The 10,359-nt window shown below is 40.4% G+C and overlaps 1 non-coding gene across 1 annotated transcript; it reads right to left on the minus strand.

The window, feature by feature from the left end:
* Nucleotides 1-5,114: 5,114 nt before the first annotated feature.
* LOC114404625 lies at nt 5,115-5,221 on the minus strand. The gene has a single exon (XR_003665061.1). It is a non-coding gene; the product is annotated as a small nucleolar RNA R71 (small nucleolar RNA).
* Nucleotides 5,222-10,359: the final 5,138 nt, after the last annotated feature.

The following is a 10,359-nucleotide window of genomic DNA, read 5'->3' on the forward strand; positions in this document are numbered from 1 at the left end:
AAAAGAATTTTCCAAGGACGACAAATAGTTGAAGGATTTTTTCAGTTGATGGATTAAGTCAAATGACTCCTATGTAGAAGCAAGATGTTTTGATGTTTTGATGATGTCGAAGGATCAAGTGCTTCTAAGTTTTATTCGAGACAAGAAATCAAGATATATGATCAAGTTGATCTCTAGAATCTTAGGAAGAAGTTTCCAAATTGAAAAACAAAAGGTTTGAACAAAGAATTCTATCATTTCAAATTGAGATTTGCTCTCTGGTAATCGATTACCAGCAGTTGAAAATGTTTTAATTCAAATTTTTAAAAACTGTAATCGTTTACACAAGTCTTGTAATCGATTACCAGAGGGGATTTTCGGAAAATAATTTCCAAGAGTCACATCTATTCAAATGGTTTATGAATGGCCATCAAAGGTCTATTTATATGTGACTTGGAAACACGAATTCAAAGAGAGCTTTTATTGCCCAAAAAGTTTATCCTCTCAAAAGATTAAGAGTTTTTCTGAACTGAACTGTCTTATCCTCTCAAAAAGATTCCTTGGTCAACCACTTGCATATTCAATAAGGAATTTTGATTGGTCTTCATTGTACAATCTATCCCTTTTAAGAGAGATTTCTTCTTCTCTTCTTCTTACTTCTAAAAAGGGATTAAGAGACTGAGAGTCTCTTGTTGTAGAGGATTCTTGAACACAAGGGAAGGGTTGTCCCTGTGTGGTTCAGACTTTGTAAAAGGAGTTTTACAAAGAGAGTGGAAAATCTCAAGTGGGTTGCTTGAGGACTGGGTGTAGGCGTGGGAAGTGGCCGAACCAGTATAAATCAAGCTTGCATTCCTCTCTTCCCTTAAACTTCTTTTATTTATTGCTATTTATCTTTTGCTTTAAAGAAGTTTACTTTGAATTGTCTTTTGAGTAATTCATGTTAGGGGTGCATTTTTAATCCGAAAAGAGAGAGTGAAAGTTTAATTGGGGAATAGACTTCGTATCTTAAACAACCCCTACCCCTTCTTAAGATAACTGAGGCCATTTGTCCAACATCCTATTCTTGATAACTCACTTCTCTCCAAAAAGACAAACTTTCCGGAATGAGGTCACATGAACGTCTTGAAAACACAGTCAATCAAATGCTTTTTTTTTCTTTTTCTTTTTGAACCCCTTTTTTTTAATTTTTATTTTTATTTTGAAATTTATTTGTTTTGAACTTTACATGTTGTTTTACGGCAACCCCACCAACGTGCAAGACGAGTAATCTCTGATTGAACGGTCTTGGAAAACTCAGGAGCACAGGTCGCTTGAGCAAACTGACCAATGGCTTGTACTTAAAAATCCTGATGAGTCATTAGAGACATCTAACAACAGCTTTCAAAATTGCCCCATGTGTGGCATCTCTTGTCAATGTCAGGGTTTACACGCGATTCTCCTCAAATTTCAGCCAGCCCGCATCAATTAGACCTTGCATCTTACGCTTGAGGGTCATACAGTGCTCAACGGAATGCCCCAGGGCTCCTCCACGATATGCACATGTTGCGTTCGAGTCGTATCCTCAGAAAAATGGGGGTTTGAGGGAACCTAGCAGGGGTTATGGATACCATTGCATTATCAAGTAGATATGGGAGCAAGTTAGCATATGACACCGGAATTTGGGGTGAATCGTACAAGCTTTTCGCTGCAAAATTCATTTCTTGGTTGGTGTTTTTTAGTTTGTGCTAAAGGTGGTCTTCGTCATTGGAAGTGCGGTAGACAGGCCTTGTGGTTGATTTAGGGATGGCCTTTGTGGATAACTGGGTGGTGTATAAGGAGGAGGTTTGTTATTGACTGAGTAATGACATTGTTGGGTTTGGTGGGAAACTTGGCCGTATAGGAATGGCAGTCACAGCATGGGTTTCTCCCTCTTTCTCACCCTCTTCATTTGCCCCAGTTTTCTCAGTCGTCCTAGTAGGATGATCAAATTTGCCTCTTTTCGGACCCACATTGATCCTTTGAAGGTGCGTAGCCCACCATTTTCCATAGTAGAATACAGGTAATGTGTCTACTATCATTGTCATCGTTTTTTCGTCATTGAGGTGCCACTTGAGCTGCCAGGTTCTTCACCTTTGGGCGTATTCTTTGAAAGATTCGTGCCCCCTTTTTTGCACATATTTTGTAGTTGCATCCTATCCGAAGCCATTATACCGACATTTCCTAACGAAGGCAACCATTAGGTCCTTCCAAGAATGGACTCGGGAAGGTTCCAAGTTAGTGTACCAGGTAACAGCTACCCCAGTAAGACTTTCTTGGAAGGAATGTATCAGCAATTCCTCATCTTTTGTGTATGCCCCCATCTTCTGATAATGCATCTTTAGATGGTTCTTGGGGCAAGTAGTCCCCTTGTACTTGTCAAAGTCCAGCACCTTGAACTTGGGAGGGGTGATGATATTGGGTACTAGGAACAACTCCCCTAGGTTAGTGATGTGCCATCATTTTCTTCTATTTTCTAAACCCTTTTTTCACCATTTTAATTATTGATTGGTCTTAATTGTCAATTAATTAGGCAGTTTTATTATTTGGGCTCAATTAGCTAATTTGATGTTTTTAATCTAATTTCAGGAATTAATGAAACATTGGGCTTAATCCGGATTTTGGTTGTGGACTTGAAGAGGGCAAATAAAGCAGCGCTTACCTTAGTTAATTTCTAATTAGGAAATTTCGCAATTTTATTTTATGTTGTTCAGTGTTTATTTCGTTTTGGGCCAGAGTATTGTAATAGGGCCCAGTGACTTTGAGTGACTCTTTTTAAATAGCAGCCTTGGGATTCGTGCAGGGCATTCCATTCTGTTATGCTATTCATTATTCAGAGCTTTGTTTTAGGGTTTTCGTTTTTCTGTTTTTACGTTTCTGAGTTCGTAATGCAATTTTACGTTTTCTGCTTCTAATTACAATTTCGTTCTTGCTTCTTCTTCTACTCTCATTTACGTTTCTGTTCCATTTTACATTTCTGTTCGTTTACGTTTCTGTTCATTTACGTTTCCGTTCATTTACGTTTCTGCTTCATGTTGCAATTGCGTTTTCTGTTTGAATCCATGGAAGGCTAGATTTTCTGGTGTTGTTTCCTTTTGAGGACGAAGCCCAACTCTCTTTGAGGTTTCGCTTGTAATGTGGTTTCCTGGCAGTTCTCCCTTCACCAGTATCCCAAATTCGTGAATATTAATCAGTGCACGCTTCGTGTTCGATTAATTGCCTCTGAGCCTAACTTGCGTTCATGCTTAATGGACGAAGGGCTAACTGGTGTATGTGGTGCCTAATCACGTATTGAAAACCCTAAGTTGATTTTCGCTTAGTAAATTGAAATAGGGTTGGATTAAGTGGTTGACTGTTAGGGACGAATTCTCTAACCCAGGATAAGAGAATGGCTTCTGAATCAGAGGAAACAACCCGTTTTTAATATTAGTAGTTTCGAATTTCAGTTTACTTGTTCTGCTCTTTAATCACAAAACAAACAAACCCCCCCCCCAATCGTTACTGTTACTGCAAGTATATTATGAACATTTGGTTTGTCACTGCTCGTTGGGAAACGACCTAGGATCACTTCCTAGTTACTGCATTTTCATGTTTATTTGATTCGGGTACGGCCTCGATCAAATTTGGCGCCGTTGCCGGGGAGCAGTGTCCAAAGGTTCATAATAGCTAGCTAGTGTTGAGTGTTTAATCCTTCCGTGTTTTATGTTTAATTGTTAGTATTGTGTTAGTATGTGTGTTAGTGTTGTTTAGTGTCCTGGTATTTTGTTTAATGTGTGTTATGTTTCAGTTTTTCCATTAAGCGTTTCCCCTATTTCAATCTTGGTTGTTTTGCTGTGAAGATTGTGCTTGAAAGCAGAGAAGTAGTAGAAATCAGCTTGCGGAAAAACAGAGAAGTAGTAGAAATCAGCTTGCGGAAAAACAGAGTAGTAGTAGAAATCAATTAGAGACGGATTTTAGCGACCACCCATTCTGAATTATTTGAGATTTTTTGTTTTAGTAGCTAGGGTTGTTATTTTTGGCTGAATTTTTTGTGGTAACTTCTTTTAATCCATATTGTGTGGGAAAAATAGCTAGAGCCTTTAGTTTGGTCAGATTTGAAAGTTCCAAAAAACTAGCAAATTTTGTGTTTGTCAAAACTTCAAACGGCCATAACTTTTGCTCCGGTTATCAGAATCGCAATTATTATATATGCATTTGGGGTAGAAAAAAATTTCCTACGCTGTGGCAGCCTGCTGTAGGCTGGCTGAGGTCTCCATCGTCCAAAAAAAGCAATTCTGTCAAAAGTTTTTTATTTTTCAAGTTTTATTCACTTATTCTTCTTAACCTACCATTTTTAGCTTTCATAGTTAGACTTTGAATTTTTGTCTGAAATTTTTTGTGCTATCTTCTCATCATTTTATAGGGCTGCTCACAAAATTTCAAGTCATTTGGATATCATTTGAGGGTAGCTGTAGTTCAAACCTACACCTTTATTTACATGACAAGGCAACTAGTTGTGTGCATGCTGAATGTAGTGTATGACTAGAGGCAATCCATATGACTTACAACCCTTTGATCCTGAGATAGATAGGACATTTCATAGATTAGTTAGGCATCATTTTATACCTTTTGATCATTCTGAGCATTCCATAACTGGTGAATCTGTGCATTCTGTTATTGGTGATTTTGAACATCCTGATCTTGAGCATTATAATTTTGAGCATTCTGATTCTGAGCATTCTGATTTTGCACATTCTGAGAACATGGCACAACCTCCACCTCGTGAGAGGACTCTAAGGGAAATGGTTGCACTTGATTTCACCTACGAAAGCTTGTGCATCCAATACCCTGATGAGGATGTCCCATATGTTCTTAAAACTGGACTAATTCATTTGCTTCCAAAGTTTCATGGCCTTGCAGGTGAAGACCCGCACAAACATTTGAAGGAATTTCATATTGTCTGCTCCACCATGAAACCCCCAGATGTCCAAGAGGATCACATATTTCTGAAGGCTTTTCCTCATTCATTAGAGGGAGTGGCAAAGGACTGGTTGTATTACCTTGCTCCAAGGTCCATCACGAGCTGGGATGACCTTAAGAGAGTATTCTTAGAAAAAATTTTCCCTGCTTCCAGGACCACAGCCATCAGGAAAGATATCTCAGGTATTAGACAGCTCAGTGGAGAGAGCCTGTATGAGTACTGGGAGCGATTTAAGAAACTATGTGCCAGTTGCCCTCACCATCAGATTTCAGAACAGCTTCTTCTCCAATATTTTTATGAAGGACTCAGTAATATGGAGAGAAGTATGATAGATGCTGCCAGTGGTGGAGCCCTTGGAGACATGACTCCTGCTGAAGCCAGAAATTTAATTGAGAAGATGGCCTCCAACTCTCAGCAGTTTAGCGCCAGAAATGATGCCATAGTCATTAGAGGAGTGCATGAGGTAGCTACAAACCCATCTGCATCATCTGAAACTAAGAAGCTTGAAGGCAAACTGGATGCATTGGTTAACTTGGTAACCCAGCTGGCCTTGAATCAGAAATCTGTACCTGTTGCAAGGGTTTGTGGTTTGTGCTCCTCTGCTGACCACCATACAGACCTTTGCCCTTCCATGCAGCAACCTGGAGCAATTGAGCAACCTGAAGCTTATGCTGCAAATATTTACAATAGACCTCCTCAACCTCAGCAGCAAAATCAACCACAGCAGAACAATTATGACCTTTCCAGCAACAGATACAACCCTGGATGGAGGAATCACCCTAACCTCAGATGGTCCAGCCCTCAGCAACAACAGCAGCCTGCTCCTTCCTTCCAAAATGCTGCTGGCCCAAGCAGACCATACATTCCTCCACCAATCCAACAACAGCAACAACCCTAGAAACAGCCAACAGTTGAGGCCCCTCCACAACCTTCCCTCGAAGAACTTGTGAGGCAAATGACTATGCAGAACATGCAGTTTCAGCAAGAGACCAGAGCCTCCATTCAGAGCTTAACCAATCAGATGGGACAATTGGCTACCCAATTGAATCAACAACAGTCCCAGAATTCTGACAAGCTGCCTTCTCAAGCTGTCCAAAATCCCAAAAATGTCAGTGCCATTTCATTGAGGTCGGGAAAGCAATGTCAAGGACCTCAACCCGTAGCACCTTCCTCATCTGCAAATGAACCTGCCAAACTTCACTCTATTCCAGAAAAAGGTGATGACAAAAATTTACCTAACAATTTCTGTGCAGGTGAATCTTCTTCCACAGGTAATTCTGATTTGCAGAAGCAGCACATTCCCCCTCTTCCGTTCCCTCCAAGAGCAGTTTCCAACAAAAAAATGGAAGAGGCAGAGAAAGAGATCTTGGAAACGTTTAGAAAGGTAGAGGTAAACATACCTCTGTTGGATGCAATAAAGCAAATTCCAAGATATGCCAAATTCTTGAAGGAGCTGTGCACTAATAAGCCGAAGCTTAAAGGAAGTGAACGGATTAGCATGGGCAGAAATGTCTCCGCATTGATTGGTAAATCTGTTCCTCAAATTCCTGAAAAATGCAAAGATCCAGGTACATTCAGCATACCTTGTATCATAGGGAATAGTAAGTTTGACAATGCCATGCTAGATTTAGGAGCTTCTGTTAGTGTTATGCCTCTGTCTATTTTTAATTCTCTATCTCTAGGTCCCTTGCAGTCAACTGATGTGGTAATTCATTTAGCTAACAGAAGTGTTGCCTATCCTGTTGGTTTCATAGAAGATGTCTTAGTTAGAGTTGGTGAACTAATTTTCCCTGTTGATTTTTATATCTTGAATATGGAAGATGGATTTTCTCAAGGATCAGTTCCCATCATTCTAGGCAGACCCTTTATGAAAACTGCTAGAACTAAGATAGATGTTTATGCAGGCACACTATCCATGGAGTTTGGTGATATAACTGTTCATTTTAATATTCTGGATGCTATGAAATACCCATCTGAAGATCTTTCTGTATTTCGTGCTGAAATAATTGACCATGTTGTTGATGAATACATGACTGATCTTTATTCTAATTTGCATGCCTCTCACTCTTCATGCATTGAGTCTGAAATTGTACTTGATCATATGTCTGAATTTGATGCTGAGAGTGAATCTGAGAGTGATATTGATTGCATGCCTGGTGGTGGTGTTTTACCTCTTGAGATTGATTTTATAGAGTCAGATAGGACTAACCATGTTTCAGGAAGTACACATACCTCTGACTTTCTTTATGAGGTAAAGGCTGAGAAACCATCTCCTTCTACCACTGTCCAACCGACCACACCAGAATTGAAGCCTCTGCCATCAAATTTAAAATACGCTTACTTGGATGATAGCAAGAGTTTTCCAGTGATTATATCTGCCTCCCTTGCTGATGAGCAAGAGGAGAAGTTGTTGTCAGTTCTCAAGAAGCATAAGAAGGCTATAGGCTGGACCCTGGCGGACATTCCTGGTATTAGCCCATCCACATGTATGCATCGAATAAATTTAGAAGATGGAGCTAAACCAGTAAGACAGCCACAGAGAAGACTCAACCCGGTGATTCTTGATGTAGTGAAGAAGGAGATAACAAAGCTTTTGCAAGCTGGAATCATTTACCCTATCTCCGACAGCCAATGGGTGAGTCCGGTCCAGGTAGTCCCGAAAAAGACTGGCCTCACAGTGATCAGAAATAAGAAGGAGGAGCTGATTCCTACTCGGGTGCAGAACAGTTGGAGAGTCTGCATTGACTATAGGAGGCTGAACCAGGTTACCAAAAAGGACCATTTTCCCCTGCCATTCATTGACCAGATGCTTGAACGCCTGGCAGGTAAATCCCACTACTGTTTCCTTGATGGTTTTTCTGGTTATATGCAAATTACTATTGCTCCTGAGGATCAGGAAAAGACCACATTCACCTGCCCCTTCGGCACTTTTGCTTATAGGAGGATGCCTTTCGGCCTGTGCAATGCCCCTGGTACCTTCCAGCGGTGCATGATTAGTATTTTCAGTGATTTTTTAGAAAATTGCATAGAGGTGTTTATGGATGATTTCACTGTATATGGATCCTCTTTTGATGGTTGTTTGAATAGTTTGGAAAAAGTTTTGAATAGATGCATTGAAACTAACCTTGTTCTAAATTTTGAAAAATGTCATTTTATGGTTGAGCAAGGTATAGTTTTAGGCCACATTATTTCCAATAAGGGTATTGAAGTAGATCCTGCAAAAATTTCTGTTATTTCACAATTGCCTTACCCCTCTTGTGTGCGAGAGGTGTGATCTTTTCTTGGTCATGCAGGATTCTACAGGCGCTTTATAAGGGATTTTAGCAAAGTAGCCCTTCCATTGTCCAACTTGTTGCAAAAGGAGGTGGAGTTTGACTTTAATGACAGATGCAAAGAGGCTTTTGATTGCCTCAAAAGAGCATTGACTACCACCCCCATCATCCAGGCACCCGATTGGACAGCCCCTTTTGAGCTTATGTGTGATGCATCAAATTATGCATTGGGGGTTGTCCTTGCTCAGAAAATTGATAAATTGCCCAGGGTGATATATTATGCTTCTAGGACTTTAGATGTTGCCCAAGCAAATTATACTACTACTGAGAAAGAGCTTCTAGCCATAGTTTTTGCTCTTGAAAAATTTCGATCTTATTTGCTTGGTATTCGCATTATTGTTTATACTGACCATGCAGCTCTAAAGTACTTGTTGAAGAAGGCTGATTCTAAGCCTAGGTTGATCCGATGGATGCTCTGGCTCCAAGAGTTTGACTTGGAGATCCGTGATAGGAGCGGAGCACAAAATCTAGTTGCTGATCATTTGAGTCGGATCCAACGTGTCTCTGATGCAGATTCACCTATTCGGGATGATTTCCCGTATGATCATTTATATATATTGTATAGTATTTCTGACTCTCTTTCTACTCCCTGGTTTGCTAACATTGTCAATTATTTATTTGCCTCTGTTTTTCCTCCCTTAGCATCTAAGGCCCAAAAAGATAAGATTAAAAGTGATGCTAAGCATTTTATTTGGGATGACCCCTACTTGTGGAAATTGTGTAGTGATCAGGTAATTAGACGGTGCATTCCAGATCATGAGACTGACTCAGTCCTGCAGTTCTGTCATTCTTCCGCACCGGGAGGTCATCTGGGTGTTCAAAGGACAACTCGCAAAGTGCTTGATTGTGGTTTTTATTGGCCCACCATCTTTAAAGATGCGTGGAAGATCTGCAGCACTTGTGAGCAGTGTCAGAGAGCAGGAAATACACTTACATGGCGACAACAAATGCCTCAGCAACCTATGTTATTCTGTGAGGTGTTTGATGTCTGGGGTATAGATTTCATGGGTCCTTTTCCTGTCTCTTTTGGTTATGTTTACATTCTCCTTGCAGTTGACTATGTTTCAAAATGGGTGGAAGCCAAGCCCACAAGAACTAATGATGCTAAAGTTGTCGCAGACTTTGTCAGGTCTAATCTGTTTTGCAGGTTTGGAGTACCTAAAGCAATTGTTAGTGATCAAGGAACCCATTTTTGCAACAGGACAATACATGCCCTGCTTAAAAAGTACGGGGTGGTACACATGGTATCCACACCATACCACCCCCAGACTAATGGACAGGCAGAAATTTCTAACAGGGAAATCAAGAGAATTCTAGAGAAGATTGTGCAGCCAAGCAGGAAAGATTCGAGTACCAGGCTTGATGATGCTCTCTGGGCACATCGGACTGCCTACAAAGCACCCATAGGAATGTCTCCTTATCGGGTTGTCTTTGGAAAGGCATGTCATCTTCCAGTGGAAATTGAGCACAAAGCATACTGGGTAGTGAAGACTTGCAACTTCTCTATGGATCAAGCTGGCGAGGAAAGGAAGTTGCAACTGAGTGAGTTAGATGAAATCCGCCTAGACGCCTACGAGAATGCCAAGTTCTACAAAGAAAAGACCAAGAAGTTCCATGATAGCATGATAGTTAAAAAAGACTTTGTGGTTGGGCAAAAAGTGTTATTGTATAATTCTAGGCTTGGACTCATGAGTGGTAAGTTGAGGTCTAAGTGGATTGGTCCTTTTGTTGTTACTAATGTTTTTCCTTATGGTACAGTTGAGATCAAAAGCGACTCCACAAACAAGAGCTTCAAGGTCAACGGACATCGACTTAAGCCATTCCTCACGAACCCTTCTTTAGTGGACATAGTGGTGGAAGAGACTTCCTTACTCCACCCTACTCTTCCTCCACCATGACTTAGGGAGTTTTTCTTTTCCTATCTCCTTCTTTGCTTTTATTACACTTGTCCGATTCTCTTTGATGATTTAATTGTTTTTAATCTTTTAATTGTGCTACATTGAGGACAATGTGTTGTTTAAGTATGGGGGGGGAGTGTTCTTTGGTTTTGCTAGTTTTGTTGGTTTTGTTAAT

This window comes from Glycine soja, unplaced genomic scaffold (assembly GCF_004193775.1).
Source record: "Glycine soja cultivar W05 unplaced genomic scaffold, ASM419377v2 tig00105029_1_pilon, whole genome shotgun sequence".
NCBI classification, from domain to species: domain Eukaryota; kingdom Viridiplantae; phylum Streptophyta; class Magnoliopsida; order Fabales; family Fabaceae; genus Glycine; species Glycine soja.